The following is a 26,004-nucleotide window of genomic DNA, read 5'->3' as shown; positions in this document are numbered from 1 at the left end:
CGGCTACAGACGACTTGAAGGACTCCAAGTTGTTGGACGTTGTCAGAGCCTTAAAAATATACATTTAAAGGACGGCTGGAGTCAGAAAATCTGACTCGCTGTTTATACTGTATGCACCCAACAAGTTGGGTGCACCTGCTTCTAAGCAGTCGATTGCTCGTTGGATTTGTAACAAAATTCAACTTGTACATTCTGTGGCAGGCCTGCCACAGCCTAAATCTGTTAAGGCCCATTCCGCAAGGAAGGTGGGCTCATCTTGGGCGGCTGCCCGAGGGGTCTCGGCATTACTACTCTGCCGAGCAGCTACGTGGTCAGGGGAGAACACGTTTGTAAATTTTTACAAATTTGATACCCTGGCAAAGGAGGACCTGGAGTTCTCTCATTCGGTGCTGCAGAGTCATCCGCACTCTCCCGCCCGTTTGGGAGCTTTGGTATAATCCCCATGGTCCTTTCAGGAACCCCAGCATCCACTTAGGACGATAGAGAAAATAAGAATTTACTTACCGATAATTCTATTTCTCGGAGTCCGTAGTGGATGCTGGGCGCCCATCCCAAGTGCGGATTATCTGCAATACTTGTACATAGTTATTGTTAACTAATTCGGGTTATTGTTTAGGAAGCCATCTTTCAGAGGCTCCTCTGTTATCATACTGTTAACTGGGTTTAGATCACAAGTTGTACGGTGTGATTGGTGTGGCTGGTATGAGTCTTACCCGGGATTCAAAATCCTCCCTTATTGTGTACGCTCGTCCGGGCACAGTACCTAACTGGAGTCTGGAGGAGGGTCATAGGGGGAGGAGCCAGTACACACCACCTGACCTGTAAAAGCTTTACTTTTGTGCCCTGTCTCCTGCGGAGCCGCTATTCCCCATGGTCCTTTCAGGAACCCCAGCATCCACTACGGACTCCGAGAAATAGAATTATCGGTAAGTAAATTCTTATTTTTCTTTGCGTCGTGCTGTTTGGGGAGTGTTTTTTGGAAGGGCCATCCTGCGTGACACTGCAGTGCCACTCCTAGATGGGCCCGGTGTTTGTGTCGGCCACTAGGGTCGCTTATCTTACTCACACAGCTACCTCATTGTGCCTCTTTTTTTCTTTGCGTCATGTGCTGTTTGGGGAGTGTTTTTTGGAAGGGCCATCCTGCGTGACACTGCAGTGCCACTCCTAGATGGGCCCGGTGTTTGTGTCGGCCACTAGGGTCGCTTAGCTTAGTCATCCAGCGACCTCGGTGCAAATTTTAGGACTAAAAATAATATTGTGAGGTGTGAGGTATTCAGAATAGACTGAAAATGAGTGGAAATTATGGATTTTGAGGTTAATAATACTTTGGGATCAAAATGACCCCCAAATTCTATGATTTAAGCTGTTTTTTAGTGTTTTTTTAAAAAAACACCCGAATCCAAAACACACCCGAATCCGACAAAAAAAATTCGGTGAGGTTTTGCCAAAACGCGGTCGAACCCAAAACACGGCCGCGGAACCGAACCCAAAACCAAAACACAAAACCCGAAAAATTTCAAGTGCACATCTCTAGTATATAGTAGGAGGGGACAGTGCAGAATGTTGCTGTGACCACCAGTATATATATAGCAGTACGGTACAGTAGTCCACTGCTCTACCTCTGTGTCGTCAAGTATACTATCCATCCATACCTGTGCTGCATTTTAGTTGTGCGCAGTATATATAGTAGGAGGACAGTGCAGAATTTTGCTGACCACCAGTATATATATAGCAGTACGGTACAGTAGTCCACTGCTCTACCTCTGTGTCGTCAAGTATACTATGCATCCATACCTGTGCTGCATTTTAGTTGTGCGTAGTATATAGTAGGAGGGGACAGTGCAGAATGTTGCTGTGACCAACAGTATATATATATATAGCAGTATGGTACAGTAGTCCACTGCTCTACCTCTGTGTCATCAAGTATACTATGCATCCATACCTGTGCTGCATTTTAGTTGTGCGCAGTTTATAGTAGGAGGGGACAGTGCAGAATGTTGCTGTGACCACCAGTATACATATAGCAGTACGGTACAGTAGTCCACTGCTCTACCTCTGTGTCATCAAGTATATTATGCATCCATGCTCAGACGGCAAAAAATCTTCTATGTTCTGGAAATTGCGTCTGCCTCTGCAGATGGATAGCGATCTGCGATGCATTCGTAAACTTGCATGGGGCGTTTCTTCTTCCTGTCGAGGCGGCGCCTTTCTACTTGCAGATAACAGCAATTTCTCAGAATAACGATCCATCCTGAATTAGACTGTAGGTACTGTTTTAGATACTCATAAAGATGTTGAGCTACCCTTCCTTGTGTAAAATAGCAAAAACAAAACACAATACCCTTCCTTACATTCCCTAATCCGTATAGCACCGGTCCTCAGGGGACAGGGTGAAGTGTAACACCAAGGCAGCAGGTTTAGGAGAATTAGAAAATTGTGTAATTTTTGGCCGTGAATGTGAATGCGACCTCCGTAGAATCATCTATGCCTGTAAGAAGGCAGCTCACCTGCAGGGACACTCCAATTACATGCCCAGGAATGCTCACTGAGGGTAACGTATGCACCGCAAAGCAGGCATTCCCAATCTCAGTCCTCAAGGCACGATAACAGAGCAGGTTTTAGTGATATCCAGGCTTTAGCACAGATGGTTAAATCAAAATAACTGAGGTAGTAATTGAGTCACCTGTGCTCAAGCATGGATATCACTAAAACCTTGGGGGTAATTCCAAGTTGATCGCAGCAGGAATTTTGTTAGCAGTTGGACAAAACCATGTGCACTGCAGGGGGGGCAGATAATAACATGTGCAGAGAGAGTTAGATTTGGGTGGGGTGAGTTCAATCTGCAATCTAAATTGCAGTGAAAAAACAAAGCAGCCAGTATTTACCCTGCACAGAAACAAAATAACCCACCAAAATCTAACTCTCTGCAAATGTTATATCTGTCCCCGTCCCCCGTCCCCCCTGCAGTGCACATGGTTTTGCCCAACTGCTAAAAAATTTCCTGCTGCGATCAACTTGGAATTACCCCCCATGTCTGTTAGTGTGCCTTGCGGACCGAGACTGGGAATGCCTGCCGGAGAGGATTCCAGATAATTTTGCACATGCGCAGTTAAAAATAATCACTCAACTTCACAAACATTGGCATTGAGAGTAGTTTGCGTCCAACTCTAAATCAGGCCCCCTGTGTCTATGCTCCATCACCTAATATAAGCCATCACGATGGCTGGTAAGTCCAATAGCTGTGAAGGAAAGTCTTCAAGAACCTTCTTTTCCTTATCTCCCATTGTTCAACTAATGATAGGTTTGTTCAATGTTCAGGGGTACAACAAGCCTCCCCATTACTCCCACTATCACTGACACCATTGTTTACTGTGTTCCACTGACTGAGCGTTGGCCCCAGAATATGGACCTAAAAGTAGTCGACAGCAACAGATTCCAAATGCAAATGTCACACCTGGAATTTGCTCCAGACCTTTTACCTGCTTAATTGATGATGAAATAATGAGGGAATAGCCCACTCCTGTCCATGAAATAGATTTAGAGTCAATTGTCCCATTACTTTTGGTCCCTTAAAAAGTGGGAGGCACATATAGAAACTGTTGTAATTCCTACACCGTTCACCTGATTTGGATGTAAAGAAAGCAGAAAGTCTGCAGTTAAAGCACATCTTGTTTGTTTCATTTCAAATCCATTGTGGTGGTGTATAGAGCCCAAAATATGAGAATTGTGTCGATGTCCCAATATTTATGGACCTGACTGTATATCTCACAATTGTATCTCTCTCCAAGCTTTGATAAATACCTCCTTAGAGTTAGTTAAATACACCATCTCAGTATTATTGTACATGGAATTAGTTAACTAGTTGAGGCGTGACCCTACATATTCTTGTGAAGCTGCCTATGCTGGCGCCCAGGATGATATAATACCTACTGTACACCAAATGAGCATTTTTTTTGTGGTATGACATTAGTTTTGCCTGAAATATCTCTTCCTTCCAGGATTGAGAAGGTGTAATCTAAATTGCGCTATTTCTATACTGGATTCAAAAGTCTGAATCTCCATGGTCACTTACAAGCTTTGGACATCTAACTGGAGAAGAGCATTGGTAAGAGACATCTAAGTACTTTCCACAGTCGGCACACAAGTAAAAGTCATTTTTACATCCTTCACATTTTGGTGTTGCCAGGATGGAGAACGCCATGGGAGATGGGAAGAAATCATGGATGGGGAAAGTCTGCTCCCCAGGCTGGTGCCTTAGGAGCTTCTTGGGAGGCAGGTAGAGAATGCGGCCTGGCTACTCTGAATGGAAGTGAGCACGCTGAATGGTGGATGGCTGGAGCTGTCCACCAATGTGAGTGCACCATTCTCTACCTGCCTCCCAGCCTGCAGCCAGACAGTGAATGTCTGTTAGCATGCTGATTGGTGGATGGTTGGAGCTATCCACCTATTAGAGTGCTGACAGCCATTCACTGCATCAAAGCATGTGGAGAGACAGAGTGGGACCGTAGGACAGGTAGTATGACATCCCGGCTAATGGAATGCTGGCGGACAGATGCTGGCATCACGATAGTGTAAATCCAGATGGGGGAGGTAAAACTGTTCACCCGTCTTCCCTACCTCCTAAATGTAACCATCCCACTCTGTAGCCTAACCCTTAGTGCCTGACCCTATCTTCCCCAAGGTGGTGCATAAACCTAGCGCCCCCCCCCACCCCCGGTTGTGCCTTTCCCTATTAACCACACCACAGCCTAACCCCAAACCAGACATTTGCCTCCAGGAGGGGCAGTTATATTTACCTTGAAACATATTTGCCAACTCTACCTGAGTGTCCGGGAGACTCTCTGAAATAGCAGCAATCTCTCCAACTCCCTGAAGAGTCTAGCAATCTCCCTAATTGTACCTTACCCCCATTATGTAGCTGTTATATACTTTGAGGAAAAAAGGAAATCAGAGATATATACATTCAAATGGGATTGTACCTTATTACCAATGCCACTTCCCTGCATTGGTTATAAGGGTTAGGTATATGTGACCACTGGTCACAATACCAACAGCGGGAGGCCAGCGGGGGGAGGGGCAAGCGCAACGAAGTCCCAACGAAGACACTCTATGGGTGTCGTGGACACCCACGAGTGGGAATAGTCCCTGTTGGTCGGCATGCCAATCTTCAACATAGTGAGGGGCTTGATGTAGGTGCCACTGGTCGCAAAGGCAAGGAATTCTCCGTACTACAACGGAGATCCCTGGCCTCTACCCATAGTGGTGACGACACGCCTCTGTTTTTACAAATCACTGACAGTCTGCTGCCGTCCTGCTTCCGATGTTGCAGGACTCATTTGCGCATGTGCAGAATGGGTCCTGATCATATGCAAACTTTCCAACATCGGTACTTTGCACGTGACAGCGCAACTAATACCACACCTGGGTTACCCCCAATGCTCCCTATGGCTACAGATGGAGCCACGCTAGTCGTGGCTCCGTCTGTGCCTGGGTGGGTGCGCCTGGCGATGAGAGCATCTCCGTCCGGGCGGGCACTGGAATGGAAGAGCGTCTCCATCCGGGGAATGGGAGAGCATCTCTGTGCACTCCCGACATGACTAGGTGGACGGATCGCCTAATCACGCCGAGAGTGCACGCCTGCGATGGAGCCGCCTCAGATGGGCACGGCTCCATCTGTACATGCATTTTCAAATAAGGTATCTCGTGGAACCACCTATGAGTAGAAGACAATACATGACCAAGCACTGAGACATATCATTGTCTTTTCATCAACTGTGAGCAACAACTACAACAATGATCAGATGCAGAGCTACACGTCCACTTTAATGCCACGCTCATAGGTGTTTATTTCACAATCTCCCTGAAATGCTTTTTCATAAGTAGGCAAGTATGCCTTGAAAGGAGTTTCTAAGATGCAACGTCTCTTCATTCATGGTATGTTGATATAGTCAGTCATAGGAGGGCAATGAGCTTATGTTGATATAAAACATGGAATGTTCTTCCTGTTCCCTCCTCAAGCAATTCAATACAGTTTTATTGCCAACACCCACCGGTAATAGCAAATGCCACACATTCTGCACAGGCCTATTGGAAGGATGTCATTTAATAAAAGAGAGGGTAAAGGGCTGCCATGATTATGACAAAACACCAACGTTGTACTCTTGTATTATGTCTGTCTTTGCAGTGGTGAAGTTGTGTATATTCCGTCTGTAAATATTTCTGTGGCATGTTTTCAGGATCTCTCTTGTAATGAATTACTGTAAAGAGCTTTACGTCAAAGGAGTAATAGAATGTCTGACTAATATCAGAGAGATCCTATTAACAAAGTGCAGACACAAAGCCACGTCAATAGAACTGCACTGTATATGTAGAGAAGAACTGAGGAAACACCAACACTTCTCCAGCCTAGCGTGTTTTGTAGACTGGAAAATCTCTGGAACTTCAGTGCAGTCTCCTAAGAGGAAGTGTTGTGAGCTACTGTCAGTTATTACAGGCATGCTGTTATGTAGTTAAACCGCTGACAGCTGAACTGAAGGATATGACAGCACATAGAGGTGAATTGAATTAAATTAACTGACAATAAGTGTAAAGTGTTCTTGGGGAATTGAATTGGCCCCTTGAAAAACAGAAACAGTCTCAGGGGACTGATGCATAAATCCTCACATATTTTCCCCAATATGTAGAATTCATACTCTAATAACTAGCTGGCAAAACTTAGTAAGAATTAGAAATAGACGCCTCAATACAAATTAAAATGCATGAAGCGTACTTTCCTACTCTCCCAGAGCCTGCAGGGAAACACCCAATTTTTTGGGTAGTGCCCCAGCAGTCCCAGAAGAGTGAGCAACACTTCAGCATACCACCTACTTCCTACTAAAGTGGGAAGAATGTGGAAATTAATATAGGGAATCCCTGGGTCCTCAAGGAGGAGACAGGGCCTAGTGACGCGTTTCTATGAAAATGTGACTTTTGGCCCCGCCCCTATGCAAATAAGAGAGAATCATGGCAATGTTCCTATGAGGGGGTGGAGCCTCCAAAACTCTTGCAGAGACACGCGCTACCAATAAGAAAAAAGTAAAGTAATAGTTACTGCTTTACGATACTTCCTGGCTCAGAGTTGTCTCTTTTTTAGTCCATGGCCCTCATTCCGAGTTGTTCGCTCGCTAGCTGCTTTTAGCAGCATTGCACACGCTAGGCCGCCGCCCTCTGGGAGTGTATCTTAGCTTAGCAGAATAGCGAACAAAAGATTTGCAGAACTGCTAATAAATAATTATTTGCAGTTTCTGAGTAGCTCCAGACCTACTCACAGATTGCGATCAGCTCAGTCCGTTTAGTTCCTGGTTTGACGTCACAAACACGCCCTGCGTTCGGCCAGCCACTCCTCCGCTTCTCCAGACACTCCCGCGTTTTTCCCTGAAACGCCTGCGTTTTTTAGCACACTCCTGGAAAACGCTCAGTTACCACCCAGAAACGCCCTTTTCCTGTCAATCACTCACCGATCAGCAGTGCGACTGAAAAGAGTCGTACGAACACCAGCAAAACTGCTAAGTTTTTAGTTAAATAACTTAGCGCATGCACGCTGCGTACCATGCGCATGCGCATTTACCAGCAAATCGCAGCATAGTGAAAATCGGCAATGAGCAAACAACTCGGAATGAGGGCCCATGTGCGGTAATGGGACTGTGCAAGTGCACGAGCTAGTTAAAAGATAGTGGGGAAGCACTGGCGTGCGCAGCACATTTTATTAGGGGGTGCACCGTCGGGGGGGGGGGGGGGGTGTCTAGCACCGCCTTTTGGGCGTGCTTAGAACCATCTATTGATGGTCAACACATATAAAATATCCATCTTTGTACCAATCCTAATAAAGCAGATTCATTGTCAGATGTTGTGGTGTGCACCAAACAAACACCCCTGATGGCACTCACTGCAATTACACTGCTCCTCCTCAGCCTGGTCTGGCTCCCCCTCACTTTCCCCTGCAAGCTGCACCAGCTTACTTACAAGTCAGTCACTCACTGACACTGACAGTCGCAGACTAGTACTGATGCTGCTGGAAAAATGAGTGACGTGTCAATGCTGCTGCCGGCCGTCTGCTAGTATTGAATTTGTCTTTCTAAGAGGAACGCTGGCTGCATGCTGCTCCTCATCAGTGGCTGGCGTTGGCATAGCACAGAAGGAGAGAGGTGTGTATGTGGCGGGTGTGACGGGTGGGCATGCGAGCAGCATGACGTAATCACGTCACATCACACTGTTTTTGTACATGGAGGTGGAGCTGGGAATTTGAAAGCCGGTGTCAGTGGCACCCTTGATTAACCCAGGCGTCCAGTCAGTAATGCATTCCTGACAGGGTGCAGCACAGAGGGGACAGTAATCAGCCTGCTCGGCGATCGCTGCATCAGGCATGTGAGATCGGGGTGCCAGACATTAGGGGGTGCCTGTGCGCACCAGACACCCCCCCCTGCGCACACCTATGTGGGGAAGATGTATGATCCTGCGTTATGTGGTTTAGGGGGACATTTACTAAGTAGTGATAAGAGCGGAGAAATGAGCCAGTGGAGAAGTGGCCCCATTAACCAATCAGCAGCTCTGTATAACTTTATAGTATGCAAATTATAGATGTTACTTCAGTGCTGATTGGCTCACTTCTCCGCTCTTATCACTGCTTAGAAAATGTCCCCCACTTAGTTAGTGTTATCTGCGCACATTATGTGCTGCAGATACCGCTTCTCCCCATGTATTATTGTGGGGTTGTGTGTTAAATAATGGGTGCGCTATGTGCCCCCATCATTAATGGTGCTCCTATCTGCATGCAAATGTATGAACTAGGGATGGCCATCGGTGTGTGTTCTCCATTGATGATTGCCATCGATGGCAAAACTGTGAGTGGCCATCCATGGTCACTAACTATGCTATGGGAGACCATCAATGGTTTCACTCATCGATGGCCATCCCTGTTGTTTCTGTGAATGACCTGCGGGCCAATCACAGACCTGGGGCGGGGCTATGCTCCGTGTCCCAGCATCTTAAAAAATATATATATTCGTTTAGGATAAGCCATGGATGGAGAGAAACCACCTGGTTCTCTCCCATCGATGGCAAAACGATTCAACATCGGCCTTAAACCATCAACGATTAGGAATCATTGATGGTCGATGGCCATCCCTAATATGAACGGTCAGTGGCACTGACCATACTGACAGCTGCAGCTATCGATTTTGACAGCACTGTCCCTGGCGGTCCCTGAGATTGTGCAAACTAAAAAATAAGATTTTACTTACCGATAAATCTATTTCTCATAGTCCGTAGTGGATGCTGGGACTCCGTAAGGACCATGGGGAATAGCGGCTCCGCAGGAGACAGGGCACAAGAATAAAAGCTTTAGGATCAGGTGGTGTGCACTGGCTCCTCCCCCTATGACCCTCCTCCAAGCCTCAGTTAGGATACTGTGCCCGGACGAGCGTACATAATAAGGAAGGATATTGAATCCCGGGTAAGACTCATACCAGCCACACCAATCACACCGTACAACTCGTGATCTGAACCCAGTTAACAGTATGATAACAACGAAGGAGCCTCTGAAAAGATGGCTCACAACAACAATAACCCGATTTTGTTAACAATAACTATGTACAAGTATTGCAGACAATCCGCACTTGGGATGGGCGCCCAGCATCCACTACGGACTATGGCCCTCATTCCGAGTTGATCGGTCGCAAGGCGATTTTAGCAGAGTTACACACGCTAAGCCGCCGCCTACTGGGAGTGAATCTTAGCTTCTTAAAATTGCGACCGATGTATTCGCAATATTGCGATTACTAACTACTTAGCAGTTTCAGAGTAGCTCCAGACTTACTCTGCCTGTGCGATCAGTTCAGTGCTTGTCGTTCCTGGTTGACGTCACAAACACACCCAGCGTTCGCCCAGGCACTCCCACCGTTTCTCCGGCCACTCCTGCGTTTTTTCCGGAAACGGTAGCGTTTTCAGCCACACGCCCCTGAAACGCCGTGTTTCCGCCCAGTAACACCCATTTCCTGTCAATCACATTACGATCGCCGGAGCGATGAAAAAGCCGTGAGTAAAATTACTTTCTACATAGTAAAGTTACTTGGCGCAGTCGCAGTGCGAACATTGCGCATGCGTACTAAGCGGATTTTCATTGCGATGCGATGAAAAATACCGAGCGAACAACTCGGAATGAGGGCCTATGAGAAATAGATTTATCGGTAAGTAAAATCTTATTTTCTTTGACGTCCTAGTGGATGCTGGGACTCCGTAAGGACCATGGGGATTATACCAAAGCTCCCAAACGGGCGGGAGAGTGCGGATGACTCTGCAGCACCGAATGAGAGAACTCCAGGTCCTCCTCAGCCAGGGTATCAAATTTGTAGAATTTAGCAAACGTGTTTGCCCCTGACCAAGTAGCTGCTCGGCAAAGTTGTAAAGCCGAGACCCCTCGGGCAGCCGCCCAAGATGAGCCCACTTTCCTTGTGGAATGGGCTTTTACCGATTTAGGCTGTGGCAGGCCTGCCACAGAATGTGCAAGTTGAATTGTACTACAAATCCAACGAGCAATAGTCTGCTTAGAAGCAGGAGCACCCAGCTTGTTGGGTGCATACAGGATAAACAGCGAGTCAGACTTTCTGACTCCAGCCGTCCTGGAAACATATATTTTCAGGGCCCTGACAACGTCAAGTAACTTGGAGTCCTCCAAGTCCCTAGTAGCCGCAGGCACCACAATAGGTTGGTTCATGTGAAAAGCAGAAACCACCTTAGGGAGAAATTGAGGACGAGTCCTCAATTCTGCCCTGTCAGAATGAAAAATTAAGTAAGGGCTTTTATATGATAAAGCCGCCAATTCTGACACCCGCCTGGCTGAAGCCAGGGCTAACAGCATCGTCACCTTCCATGTGAGATATTTTAAGTCCACAGAGGTGAGTGGTTCAAACCAATGTGACTTAAGGAACCTCAAAACAACATTGAGATCCCAAGGTGCCACTGGAGGCACAAAAGGAGGTTGTATATGCAGTACCCCTTTTACAAATGTCTGAACTTCAGGTACTGAAGCCAGTTCTTTCTGGAAGAAAATCGACAGGGCCGAAATTTGAACCTTAATGGACCCTAATTTTAGGCCCATAGACAGTCCTGTTTGCAGGAAATGGAGGAAACGACCCAGTTGAAATTCCTCTGTAGGGGCCTTCTTGGCCTCACGCCACGCAACATATTTTCGCCAAATGCGGTGATAATGTTTTGCGGTTACATCCTTCCTGGCTTTGACCAGGGTAGGGATGACTTCATCTGGAATGCCTTTTTCCTTCAGGATCCGGCGTTCAACCGCCATGCCGTCAAACGCAGCCGCGGTAAGTCTTGGAACAGACAAGGCCCCTGCTGGAGCAGGTCCTTTCTTAGAGGTAGAGGCCACGGGTCTTCCGTGAGCATCTCCTGAAGTTCCGGGTACCAAGTCCTTCTTGGCCAATCCGGAACCACGAGTATCGTTCTTACTCCTCTCCTTCTTATGATTCTCAGTACTTTTGGTATGAGAGGCAGAGGAGGGAACACATACACTGACTGGTACACCCACGGTGTCACCAGAGCGTCCACCGCTATTGCCTGAGGGTCCCTTGACCTGGCGCAATATCTGTCTAATTTTTTTGTTTAGACGTGACGCCATCATGTCCACCTTTGGTTTTTCCCAACGGTTTACAATCAGGTGGAAGACTTCTGGGTGAAGTCCCCACTCTCCCGGGTGAAGGTCGTGTCTGCTGAGGAAGTCTGCTTCCCAGTTGTCCACTCCCGGAATGAACACTGCTGACAGAGCTATCACATGATTTTACGCCCAGCGAAGAATCCTTGCAGCCTCTGCCATAGCCCTCCTGCTTCTCGTGCCGCCCTGTCTGTTTACGTGGGCGACTGACGTGATGTTGTCCGATTGGATCAATACCGCCTGACCCTGAAGCAGGGGTTTCGCTTGACTTAGGGCATTGTAAATGGCCCGTAGTTCCAGAATGTTTATATGAAGAGATGTTTCCATGCTTGACCACAGGCCCTGGAAGTTTTTTCCCTGTGTGACTGCTCCCCAGCCTCTCAGGCTTGCATCCGTGGTCACCAGGATCCAATCCTGAATGCCGAATCTGCGGCCCTCTAGAAGATGAGCACTCTGCAACCACCACAGGAGAGACACCCTTGTCTTTGGTGACAGGGTTATCCGCTGCTGCATCTGAAGATGCGAACCGGACCATTTGTCCAGTAGATCCCACTGAAACGTTCTTGCATGGAATCTTCCGAATGGAATTGCTTCGTAAGAAGCCACCATTTTTCCCAGGACCCTCGTGCACTGATGCACTGACACCTGGGCTGGTTTTAGGAGGTTCCTGACTAGCTCGGATAACTCCTTGGCCTTCTCCTCCGGGAGAAAAACCTTCTTCTGGACTGTGTCCAGAATCATTCCTAGGAACAGAAGACGTGTCGTTGGAATCAGCTGCGATTTTGGAATATTTAGTGCTGACGTAACACTATCTGAGATAGTGCTACTCCGACTTCTAACCGTTCCCTGGACCTTGCCCTTATCAGGAGATCGTCCAAGTAAGGGATAATTAATACGCCTTTTCTTCGAAGAAGAATCATCATTTCGGCCATTACCTTGGTAAAGACCCGAGGTGCCGTGGACAACCCAAACGGCAGCGTCTGAAACTGATAATGACAGTCTTGTACTACAAACCTGAGATACCCTTGGTGAGAAGGGTAGATTGGGACGTGGAGATAAGCATCTTTGATGTCCAGAGACACCATATAGTCCCCTTCTTCCAGGTTCGCTATCACCGCTCTGAGTGATTCCATCTTGAATTTGAACCTTTTTATGTAAGTGTTCAGGGATTTCAGATTTAAAATTGGTCTCACCGAGCCGTCCGGTTTCGGTACCACAAACAGCGTGGAATAATAACCCTTTCCTTGTTGTAGGAGGGGTACCTTGATTATCACCTGCTGGGAATACAGCTTGTGAATGGCTTCCAGAACTGCCTCCCTGTCGGAGGGAGACTTTGGCAGAGCAGACTTCAGGAACCGGCGAGGGGGAAACGCCTCGAATTCCAGTTTGTACCCCTGCGATACTACCTGTAGAATCCAGGGATCCACTTGCGAGTGAGCCCACTGCGCGTTGAAATTCTTGAGACGGGCCCCCACCAAGCCTGAGTCTGCTTGTAAAGCCCCAGCGTCATGCTGAAGACTTGGCAGAAGCAGGGGAAGGCTTCTGATCCTGGGAAGCGGCTGCATGGTGCAGTCTTTTTCCCCTTCTTCTGCCCCGGGGCAGAAAGGAATGGCCTTTTGCTCGCTTGTATTTATGGGAACGAAAGGACTGAGTTTGAAAAGACGGTGTCTTTTTCTGTTGATGTGAAGTGACCTGGGGTAAGAAGGTGGACTTTCCAGCCGTTGCCGTGGCCACCAGGTCCGAAAGACCAGCCCCAAATAACTCCTCCCCTTTATACGGCAATACTTCCATATGTCGTTTGGAATCCGCATCCCCTGACCACTGACGCGTCCATAACGTTCTTCTGGCAGAGATGGACATAGCACTTACTCTTGATGCCAGGGTGCAAATATCTCTCTGTGCATCACGCATATATAGTAATGCATCCTTCAAATGCTCTATAGTTAACAGTATATTGTCCCTATCCAGGGTATCAATATTTTCAGTCAGGGAATCCGACCACGCGACTCCAGCACTGCACATCCAGGCTGAAGCGATTGCTGGTCGCAGTATAACACCAGTATGTGTGTATATACTTTTTAGAATATTTTCCAGCCTTCTATCAGCTGGTTCTTTGAGGGTGGCCGTATCAGGAGACGGTAACGCTACTTGTTTTGATAAACGTGTGAGCGCCTTATCTACCCTAGGGGGTGTTTCCCAACGTGTCCTAACCTCTGATGGGAAAGGATATAGTGCCAATAATTTATTAGAAATTAGCAGTTTTTTGTCGGGAGAAACCCACGCTTTATCACACACCTCATTCAATTCATCTGACTCAGGAAAAACTATTGGTAGTTTTTTCACCCCCCACATAATACCCTTCTTAGTGGTATTTGTAGTGTCAGAAATGTGCAATGCTTCCTTCATTGCCGTGATCATGTAACGTGTGGCCCTACTGGACATTACGTTCGACTCATCACCGTCGACACTAGACTCCGTATCTGTGTCTGGGTCTGTGTCGACCCACTGAGGTAACGGGCGTTTTAGGGCCCCTGACGTTGTCTGAGACGCCTGGACAGGCACTAATTGATTTGCCGGCTGTCTCATGTCGTCAACAGTTTTTTGCAAAGTGTTGACATTATCACTTAATTGTTTGAACACGATCATCCAGTCAGGTGTCGACTCCCTAGGGGGTGACATCACTAACGCAGGCAATTGCTCCGCCTCCACATCATTTTCCTCCTCATACATGTCGACACACACGTACCGACACACAGCACACACACCGGGAATGCTCTGATAGAGGACAGGACCCCACGAGCCCTTTGGAGAGACAGAGGGAGAGTCTGCCAGCACACACCCAGCGCTATATATATATACAGGGATAACCTTATATAAGTGTTATTCCCTTATAGCTGCTGTTTATATTGTCATTTGCTGCCAATAGTGCCCCCCCTTCTCTTTTTTACCCTGATTCTGAAGCAGGACTGCAGGGGAGAGTCAGGGAGCCGTCCTTCCAGCGGAACTGTGAGGGAAAATGGCGCTTGTGTGCTGAGGAGATAGGCCCCGCCCCTTCACGACGTCCTTATCTCCCGCTTTTTTGTGTAAAAATGGCAGGGGTTACAATACATCCATATAGCCCAGGAGCTATATGTGATGTATTCTTTTGCCACCTAAGGTATTTGTCATCTATATTGCGTCTCAGGGCGCTCCCCCCCAAGCGCCCTGCACCCTCAGTGACCGGAGTGTGAAGTGTGCTGAGAGCAATGGCGCACAGCTGCGGTGCTGTGCGCTACCTTAGTCTGAAGACAGGATTGTCTTCTGCCACCGATTTCACCGGACCTCTTCGTCTCTTCTGGCTCTGTAAGGGGGACGGCGGCGCGGCTCCGGTGACCCATCCAGGCTGAACCTGTGATCGTCCCTCTGGAGCTAATGTCCAGTAGCCTAAGAAACCCGATCCACTCTGCACGCAGGTGAGTCCGTTTCTTCTCCCCTTAGTCCCACGATGCAGTGAGCCTGTTGCCAGCAGGACTCACTGAAAATAAAAAAAACCTAAATTAAACTTTTATTCTAAGCAGCTCAGGAGAGCCACCTAGCCTGCACCCTTCTCGTTCGGGCACAAAAATCTAACTGAGGCTTGGAGGAGGGTCATAGGGGGAGGAGCCAGTGCACACCACCTGATCCTAAAGCTTTTATTCTTGTGCCCTGTCTCCTGCGGAGCCGCTATTCCCCATGGTCCTTACGGAGTCCCAGCATCCACTAGGACGTCAGAGAAATTATGTTGTATTTAAAAAAAAAAAACACAAATATGCAGGTGCTGCTGGTGGATTACTGACCGACGTATGCGCACAGTCTATGCAAACGCCGTTGACAGCAGGCAAAGCAGCAAGAGGGAGAGAGCACTTCGCCAAAGCGGTGAATTAACACTCTCCCACTTCGGCAAAATAACTATTAATACAATACGCTGGTGTATGGACCTACTTCACCACGCTACATGAGCGAAGACGGTCCAGACAAATGACGTAAATTAATGCACACAATAATACATCTCCCCAGCGTTATCTGTAAGAGGCAAAGCCAAAACCTAATGGCAAAGGGATATCTATAGTTGGTGCATGGTGGTTCTGTTACTATGGGACCATGGGGATCTATTCATGAAGCAGTGAAAAGAGTGGAGAAGTTGCCCATAGCAACCAATCAGCTGCTCGGTATAATTTTATAGTATACAAATTATAAATGTTACATCAATGCTGATTGTTTGTAATGGGCAACTTCTGCACTAGCTCAATTCTCCACTCTTATCACTGTTTCATGCATAGGACTGCTGTCGTTGTGTAGGAATTTGTGAGTTGTCAGGTAAATTATGGTGTTCTGTGGCTCACAGCTGACTGGCTGCAGGGCCGTCTTAAATATATTGTAGGCCCTGGGCAAAGCAATGCACTGGGACCCTGGGGCGCCGACAGGTCTTCCTGGCCCTTTTACAAGGAGAAAGCATGGCTGAAGGGAGAGGCGTGGCCAGACCCCCTTCTTTTAAAAAAAGAAATAAAAATGATGCATACTGCGCGTGCCGCATGGGGGGAGGGGGGGGGGGGGGGGGGGAGGGTACCAGTGCTCAATCCAGCGGGCTATGCTGGTGCTCAATCCAGCAGGCAGCGGGCAGCAGACTGCGGGGTGCAGGATTGTACGCACGCTCCTCCCAAGCAGGGTGAGAGATGATTGACTGTCGCTGCAGTTGCCTCTTTCCCTGAGCAGCGTGTGCTGGGCTGGAGAGAGAAGCTGCTGCAGCAGCAGTCAGTTTTCTCTCACCCTGGACGTCTTTCCGAAATGGGGATGGGGAGGGAGTCAGCGGGACCTGTGCCCCCTTCGGGCCCCTCCAACAGGCAAAAGCCTAGGTAAAGAGTTCCCGCTCTCCCCCTTCCTCTCGACGCCACTAATTGGGCTCCTAACCATTCACGGGGGGCGAAAAAATAAAAAATTATTAACTTACCCCTTCTGTGGTCCATCTCTCCACATGCTTTCATACAGTGAATGGCTGTCAGCACTCTGATTGGTGAATAGCTCCAGCCATCCACCAATGAGCATGCTGACAGCCATTTACTCTTTGGCTGCAAGCTGTGAGGTAGGTAGAGACTGCTGCACCCTGGTTGGTTGATAGCTCCAGCCATCCACCAATCACTATGCTGACAGCCATTCACTCTCTAGCTGCAGGCTGGGAGGTAGGTAGAGACTGCTGCACTCTGATTGGTTGATAGCTCCAGCCATCCACAAATCAGCATGCTGACAGCCATTCACTGTCTCGCTTCAGGCTGATAGGCAGGTAGAGAATACTGCATGGCCGTTCTGATTGTGTGTAATTCACAATCATAGTGGCTGGGCAGCATTCTCTACCTGCTTCCCAAGAAGCTCAGAAGGCACCAGGCTGGGGGACAGATGGCCATGGCCCAACCCACCCCTTCCCTGCTCGAAGGCCCCTAGAATTGTGGGTCCCTTGGGCAGCTGCCCAGTAAGCTCATAGGTCAAGATGGCCCTAACTGGCTGCGATTATCACTGTGGCTGATTAGTTTGTCCATCTTTCCTCAGGAAGAGTGCTTCTGAACCTGGGGACCCCAAAGCAAAATAAAGTAATCTGGGCCTTATTCATGTTTGTCCTCACATGCTGCGATTTTTTAGGCTATGGACTAAACATCACCAATGAAGCTGCTGCCCAGAAAAGGATATAGACACCCACCGGAGCCATCACAAAGTGCTCAGCAACGGTATACACATACAGTATGCAGCATTGATGCAATAATGAGGAACATCCACTCCTCAAGTGAGTCTATGGTTACGCAGACAAACCGCGGCAGTAGCGACGCTGGCGCAATGCTTCTCTGCATACATGATCCCTCACCATTCTACTCTTCTGAGGGAACTTTGTGAATGATGTAAGCGACAGCAGCAGTAATGATGACCCTGGGAGGAGGGGGATGATGAATGCACTTGTGCAGGAAAGGCAGAGAACAATGGTGTAATATGTTCGGCATAGATGTGAAATGTACAGTTTGTCAGATTGAGTTTATCTAATAAAACCCGCCAACACAGAGCTCAGGAGATGCCTCAGAACTGTGTGGTGCCTGATGATGCAGATATTTCCCACGCAGCATAGTTACCCTCCAAAGTCTGACCCTGCTCCCCCACCATCCTACAGGACATGAAGTCACCACATGCAATCAGTGGCATGCTGTACAATATGAGGATATTAACTAGTCATAAATCTTTTTATACATGAGATGTGAGCTACTGTATACTCTCATCTAATGTTACATTGTAGATCTGATAAATTAAAAAAATGTAATTGTAGAGGTTTTACCTTTATCCCATGTGTACTGTGGTAGCAATATGCTTTCATTTATTTAGGCGAAAAGAAACTCAAATTATTAATTGGCTGTGCTTATATGTAGGCTTACCATACTATCCCTTTAAACTGGGACACTAAGGAGAACAGAATGACAGGCATGGTGAGTGTGATGGGTGTGGAGTGTGGACCAGAATGGCATGACAGGTTACAGCCAATTATAGGTAAGGGAGGGATCAGTATATATAGAGGATGCATAGGGCATTAGGGGTCTCTTTTAGTTTGCCTTCCCGCCCTCCCACCCCATTTTAGTTTGATTAGGCACGGAGTTTTGTGGCTTTATATTGTTAGTAGTGGTTTTCTCGTTGGCTATTTGTTTGGCGGAAAAGAACGGCAGGTTCTGGTTTGGTTTGTTAGTCACAGTTTTTACGGTGTTGGTGTGGTTTAGGTGCACTCACCTCCAATTACTTTTAAGGCCGCTAGATCACCCGACAGGGGGCAGCGTCATCACCCTTCAGGGTGGGTAGTCAGCGTGGAGGTCTGATTTGGATACATGTATGGTTTTTGTGGTAGATTAGGATTGTTTTAGTTTTAATGTCTTTGAGGTTATCTTCAGTGGGTTTTTAGCCATTCTTTTTTCTGCCACCATATTTGGTTAATAATATATGCTAATTTAATATTTTCTTTTACAGGTTTTTTCTAGTGGTTAGGGTTACAATAAATAACTAACAATTTTCTGCCAAATTCAAGTCTCCGTGTCTTTATTCTTAGTATAAGGGTATAGGATGTTTTTACTGTTAGAATGGAGGCACACATCAGCCATTAGGAGGTTTATGAATTACTTCCTCACAGCACTGAGGTGATGGGTTCGATTTCTACCATGGCCCCAACTGTGTGGAGTTTGTATATTCTCCCTGTACTTGCGCGAGTTTCCTCCAGGTACTGCGGTTTCCTCCCACAATCCAAAAATATACTGGTAGGTTAATTGGATCCCAACAAAATTAACCCTAGTGTGTGTGTGCGTGTACATGTGGTAGGGAAAAATAGATTGTAAGCTCCACTGGGGCAGAGACTGATGTGAATGGCCAAATATTTTCTGTAAAAGTGCTGCGGAATATGTATGCGCTATATAAATAACTGGTTATAATAATAATAAGTACACGGGGTTCAAGAGATGGTATGGTAAGCCTATTTATAAGATAAGTGCATTACACCAATTTTATAAATCAAGATCGGAGTCTCACATTACAATTCTGTACTGGGCAATCTAATACTGACACCTAGTGGTCATCAATGTTACCTGCATTTTTTCAAATATGTGTTGTGAAAAAACCTGGTATAACACAGATGTTATACTTATAGGCCCTCATTCCGAGTTGATCGCTCGCTAGCTGCTTTTAGCTAAGCCGCCGCCCTCTGGGAGTGTATCTTAGCTTAGCAGAATAGCGAACGAAAGATTAGCAGTTCTGCTACTAAAAAATTTCATGCAATTTCAGAGTGGCTCGATACTTACTCCTACCTTGCGATGACTGCAGAATGTTTAGTTCCTGGTTTGACGTCACAAACACGCCCTGCGTTGGGCCAGCCACTCCCCCGTTTCCCCAGCCACTCCTGCGTTTTTATCAGGCACACCTGCGTTTTTCAGCACACTCCCTGAAAACGCTGAGTTGCCCCCCAGATACACCCACTTCCTGTCAATCACACTACGAACACTCGAGCGACTGAAAAGTGTCGCTCCACCTTGTGTAAAACTGCATCGTTTTGTGTGAAAGTACTTCACGCGTGCACGCTGCGTATCATACGCATGCGCAGAACGCCCGTTTTTTAGCCTGATCGCTACGCTGCGAAAAATGGCAGCGAGCGATCAACTCGGAATGAGGGCCATAATCAGGCCCTTTCAGTGGTTCATAGAGGCCCGGGGAAACCCAAATTAAGAGACCCCCAACTCCCTCTATCAGTTAATACTTAAACTTTAAATACTGTACACATTTACCAATGGATTATTGGATATTTCAAATTAGAAGTGCTTTCCTAGTTTAGGTGGTAGGTTTGAACCTGTATTACTTGGAAATTACCAAATTAGCAAATGGATAAATATATATGTTAAAAAAAGATAAAAAATAAATAAATGGCGGATCACAAAAAAAACAATTAGTCGGAAAATGTTGAGGTCCTCTGCCAGCAGCGACGGACTGGGGGGCGAATTCGGGCCTGGCAAGCATGTGCGTTCATGCGCCAAAAGCGTGCACGCACGCCTCCGGAAAGGGGGGCGCGTGCGCACTAGCGACGGGGGAGTGCTGCGAGTCAAGGGGGCGTGGACTCGTGGCACCGCACGCCCCCATTTCCATGCAAACAGGCAGGGGCGTCCCGCGTGTCAGGGGGCGTGGACTCACGGCACGCCTCCATTCCCATGGAGACGGGCAGGGCGGTGGGTGAGCTTGTACAGCAGGGAGCCGGAGGCTGCACTGCACACGTCATTCCAGCTATCTGAATGGCAGGACCGGCTCATCAGCCCTTCTGGCATTTGCCAAAAGTGCCAGATGGGCAGTCCGGCCCTGTCTGCCAGTCAGAGGCCCGGGGGATAATTTCCCGCCAGCCCCTCTTCCCCATCTGATAGGGCCAGGTTATAATAGAAGGAAGCATTATATCATACTTACCTACTCTCCTGGAATGGGCGGGAGGCTTCCGAAAATCGGATGACCCTCCCGCTTCCCCGGAAGAGCAGGCAAGTTTCCCAATTTTTTAGGGGCCCCCCTGCCCGACCGCCCACTTAGTGAGTAAAGTGGGCGGTCCGGGCAGTCGATGACGCATAGCAACGCCCCCTGCTGTATAATGCCGGTAATCGCAGCATTACACAGCAGGGGGCGAGGCCTCCGCCCACCCCTGTTCTGCCTCTGCCCCGCCCCCTATCAGTGTCATAACCCTGCCCCCCACCCCTGCTGAGCCGACCTGGTTGCTTTCTCCCGGAGAGAGCAGCCAGGATGTCGGCATGTATGCATTATATTCATTTGCACAGTAGAACTCTGAATACTAAAACTAGTCAGAACCAACGGTAGTTTTGATAATTGGACATGTATTATAACTATGTATGTATGTATGTATGTATGTATCAATGTATATATGTTGTTATTTGGGAGGGGGGCTGCTACAATATAGATTTAATGGGCTAATATACAATGAAATATATAATGTAATATGGATCAAATGGAAAATAAGTAGTGGCGTGTACAAGTCAAAGCGGGGATACGGAGGTAAGCGCTCCCCCGCTTACCTCCGTATCCCCGCTTTGACTTGTGGGGGTTTTGGGGGGTCCAATATGTAATTTTTCCGTGCCCCCCCTCCCCCCAAGCTCAAAACATTCTGGCGCACCTGAAAATAAGGGAAGAAAACACTGAACTGAAGAGTACAATCCAAATCTGAAAGTTTAGCTAGATAGCTGTGTAGCTAGATGGTATAAATTATTTTGGTTCCCATAGATCATGTTCATGTTTGCTTACTGCGATCCAACCTATTCATCCTCACTAAATTTATAAATTTTCACCTTCTTTTGTATTATAATAATAATAATAATAATTGTATTTATATGGCGCTCTTTCTCGGAGTTTCTCCAACAGGACTCAAGGCGCTTATATATTGTCAGTGTCATTCATTAAAAAAGTAATGCAGAAAATATCATGGAATATCTCCTGCTTATCTTTTATTCCCGATCAAGCCCGCTACCTCCATACCCATTCACTGTCTGCAGATGGCGTTTGTCCATGGACCCCGCTCCTTCCCTATGAGTAGAAGTCCGGGTTGCGAAGAGGGATCTAATTGGATCCCACCGCCACTGTCTGGCTCCTTCAGCTGGCGAGTTCATGCATGTGCAGTACACTTGTGACGTCAGACTCGGCAGTGCTGTTTCCACACCCGACCGTGATAATTAGCATAATAATTATGCCCAATAGTCAGGATATATAGAACATGCTGATGTTTGAAAAATAGAAAATATTTATGATTAAAAAAAAAAGGAGGCATACAGTAGTTATTATAAACTTTACACAACATTTTTGAAGCAATGCTTGTGAAAGCTATGGAGAGATCTGGTAACCTGTATCTCTGCAAGCGCTGGTGAACTACAAGCCCCAGCAGTCTCTGCCAACCAGAGGCATCCTATAGTAATGTAGGGGGTCATTCCGAGTTGTTCGCTAGCTGTTTTCGGTCGCAGCACAACGTTAAAGCAAAAATGCGGCCTTTCTGCGATGCGTATGCGGCGCAATGCGCATGCGCGACGTACTTTCACACAAGGTCTAGCAGCGCTTTTCAGTCGCACCGCTCGCCGCAGAGGGATTGACATGAAGTGGGCGTTTCTGGGAGGTAACTGTCCGTTTTCGGAGTGTGTGTAGAAAAACGCAGGCGTGTCAGATACAAACGCAGGCGTGCCGGGGAAAACACAGGCGTGGCTGCCCGAACGCAGGGCGTGTTTGTGACGTTAAAACAGGAACTAAATAGTCTGAAGTGTTCGCAAGCTAGGAGTAGGTCTGGAGCTGCTCAGAAACTGCACAATCTTTTTTTGTTGTCGCGCTGCGATCCTTTCATTCGCACTCCTGCTAAGCTAAGATACACTCCCAGAGGGCGGCGGCTTAGCGTTTGCACGGCTGCTAAAAGCAGCTAGCGAGCTAACAACTCGGAATGAGGGCCGTAGTTCTAGAGCTGGAGAGTCACCAGGTACTATTGTGGCAGTATATTTCATAAGTGGAGAGTCATAGGTTGTCTCTGGCTGGCAGAGCTTGTTGGTACTTGTAGTACCATAACTCCTACCCATATGTGATCGGCATAATAACTGATGTACAGTATCTCCTCAGTGAAACTAAAAGCTATTAAAAAAATAAAATAAATATTACTACTAATAATAAGCGGAAAAGAACCTGCCCCCAGGTAAGATAATATTTACTGAAAGCTCCTTGTACGTGCGACGGTGGTGTGTAAGGGTGCAGTCATTCATTTGGCGACATGTGCAGCCATAATTCCTCTGCTTTCACACCGACACGTTTTATTGTCGCTGAGAGGTGACTATTTAAACTGCTGCACTGATCATTTCTCTTTATCAGATGACTGGAACATTTTCTAGCTGCTAGTTAAAAGTAGAAGATAAATCTGTAACAGGTTTCAGACTGGCAGGCGCCTCTGACATTAATAGAGAAGTTTGTATGTTATTGGTTGACCTATACAAGCTTGTGACTCATTTAATGTATGTACACATGTTTAAAAGGCGCCAGTTCTTTTCAATCCTCCACATAAGAAATATGCAGTAAACCAAAACTTACTCCTCATTAAAATAAAATAAAAATGAAATATTTCATAGTATGACAGAGACACAAAGGGGGGGATTCAAATGGGCTCGAGGTTTAGCTAGGTGAAAAACCTTGCGTACCTCGCGCCCAGTTTTGGAATACCGCAGGTTTGCGCACTCCCAATACTCGTGGTATTCAATGAAAAAAGTGTTTGCAGGGTTTCAGAGCCTGCAGCGCAAGTAAAAACAAATGGTAAAAAAAGAAATAATACTCACCTGTCCGGTGGTCCCCGTGGCTCGTGGTGGTCTCCCCTCCATCTTTACACTGGGGAGGGGGGTGCTGGGAGGTTCCAACGCTGCTGGTAAGCGCAAGGGCTGCTGGGAGATGTATAATTTTACCAGACGCTGCCTCCAAGGGGATGACACTACATCAGGCATGTCCAAACTGTGGCCCTCCAGCTGCTGTGAAACTACATACCCCAGCATGTCCTGACACAGTTTTGCTGTCAGAGAATGCTAAAGCTGTGTCAGGGCATGCTGGGATGTGTAGTTTCTCAACAGCTGGAGGGCCGCAGTTTGGACATGCCTGCACTACATGGAGGAATGGGGGGGAGGAGGTTACACACACACACACACTCATGCACACACATAATTTTAGGAAAAACCAGACTTGCTCTGAGGGTGTGTGACAAAAGACACAGTGATCTCTATAGAAATCACCACGTCTAATTTTCAGTCCTTTAATTGGATAGCAAAACCCTGATTCTGCGGAAGAATCCCCAGGTTTTTTTTTAATTTCCCGCCATCAATTGAATTGAATTCCCCCCAAGCCTATTAGACATGTTAATTTGCCAATACATAACTGAGAGATGGATGTAAGCATGGTGGTGCAGTAGTTAGCATTACTGCCTCATAGTACTGAGATTATAAATTTAATTCTTGACCAAGTGGGTTATTCAGCTTGGCTCGCTCCTGCAATCCCCTGCATAGTTTCCGATGATCAGATTTAGGCACAGGACCCATTCTGCGCATGTACAGGACGGGTCCTGTGATCACATCGGTGGGGGGAGGGCATGCTACCCCATTTTCCGGGAGTGGCGAGGCCAAAGACTGCATTTCGAGATGCAGTTTCCTTGGCCTCGTAGGCTAGCCCTGCAATGGCAAATCTGAGTAAGCTGTACACAAGCCTGAGTAGGCACCCGCAAATCTCGGGAGCCAGCAATCACGCTGCGTATGATACGCGGCAAGGCTGTAACAGGACACATCTATATATATGAATTACACATGAAACTACTCATTCCACACATTTCTACATGTGGGACTGTACAGTCCCAGAATTTCCAGCTGAAGGGGAGATACGGTATGAGGCCCAGTTATGCACAACAGTGCCCTATCACCAAATTTGTAGCAGGACATGCCCCTGGGATATGTAGTTGCACACCCTTTCCCTTGCTGTACTCAAAAACTGTTTTTGGTGAATAATGATTTTATTTCTTAGAACACTTTCATTTCGTTGGTTTGCAAAATATCTGCTGTTTTTAGTTACTGTCTGATGACAGCAGACTGTAAATACCTTCTTGTTCAGACTGGCACAGGCACAGAATGATTAGGTAGTGTACCACACGTTATTTACACTGTAACCTGAGCAATAAAGAAGTTAGACAATCTTTACAGCAAATACATCTAACTTGTATGTGACATGAAGTAGGATTCATAAACATAATTTAATATGCAAATTAAAATGGTCAATGACAATAGATAACTAATCAAAGAATACAAAAATAAACCTCCTTATTAATCCATGTGTTATTCACAATAAAACATTTACAACTTTTATTACATTACCAAAAAATCTAAATTTAAAATCTCATAATCTTATGTATTGTCGTAATCCTTTAAGATGTATTACCATCCTCTCTAGAAGCATCTTATAATCAGGGCCGGTTTCGGGGCTTCTGGCGCCCCGGGCGGCATTAGGGGGCATGGCTTCATACAGGGGGCATGGTCAGTTACGCCCCCTGTACTGTTGTAGGATGTGCGGTGCGCGTTGACGTCATCGCGCACCGCACAGAAAAGGTCTTCACCACGAAGGTAAACTAGACGCTAAGCGTCTAGTTCCCTTCGTGGAGAGGACCTTTGCTGTGCGGTGCGCGATGACGTCAACGCGCACCGCACATCATTACAGTGAAGGTCCTCTCCAGGAAGGGAAATTAGACGTGTAGCGTCTAGTTTCCCTTCACAGCGGGCAGCCCACGAAGGGAAACTAGACGCGTAGCGTCTAGTTTCCCTTCACAACGGACAGCGGGCCGCGGCAGCGGGGAGCACCACAGCAGCAGCGGATCTTGCCATGGTGCGGCGCCCTCCGGATGGCGCCGGCGCCCTCCGGAAGGCGGCGCCACGGGCAAAAGTCCTGCTTGCCCGTGGCAAGATCCGCTACTGCTTATAATATCCCACTGTTGGGAAAGCGCAGCAGAGTTTGTTCTTCCTCAGGCAACTAAGGAAGTTCAACATCCCACAGAAGCTTCTGCTCCTCTTCTACTCTGCGATTGTGGAGTCGGTACTGTGCTCCTCGATACTGGTATGGTACGGCTCTGCCAGCGCGAGGGACAGATGCAGGCTCCAAAAGGTGGTCAGAACCGCAGAGATCATCATCGGGGCCGACCTTCCCTCAGTCCAGGACCTGTACCTGTCCAGAGCTAAAAAGCGGGTAACGAAGAT

This window comes from Pseudophryne corroboree, chromosome 2, assembly GCF_028390025.1.
Source record: "Pseudophryne corroboree isolate aPseCor3 chromosome 2, aPseCor3.hap2, whole genome shotgun sequence".
Taxonomy (NCBI): Eukaryota; Metazoa; Chordata; class Amphibia; order Anura; family Myobatrachidae; genus Pseudophryne; species Pseudophryne corroboree.
The sequence above is the reverse complement of the archived record's forward strand: the minus strand, read 5'-3'. Positions refer to the sequence as shown.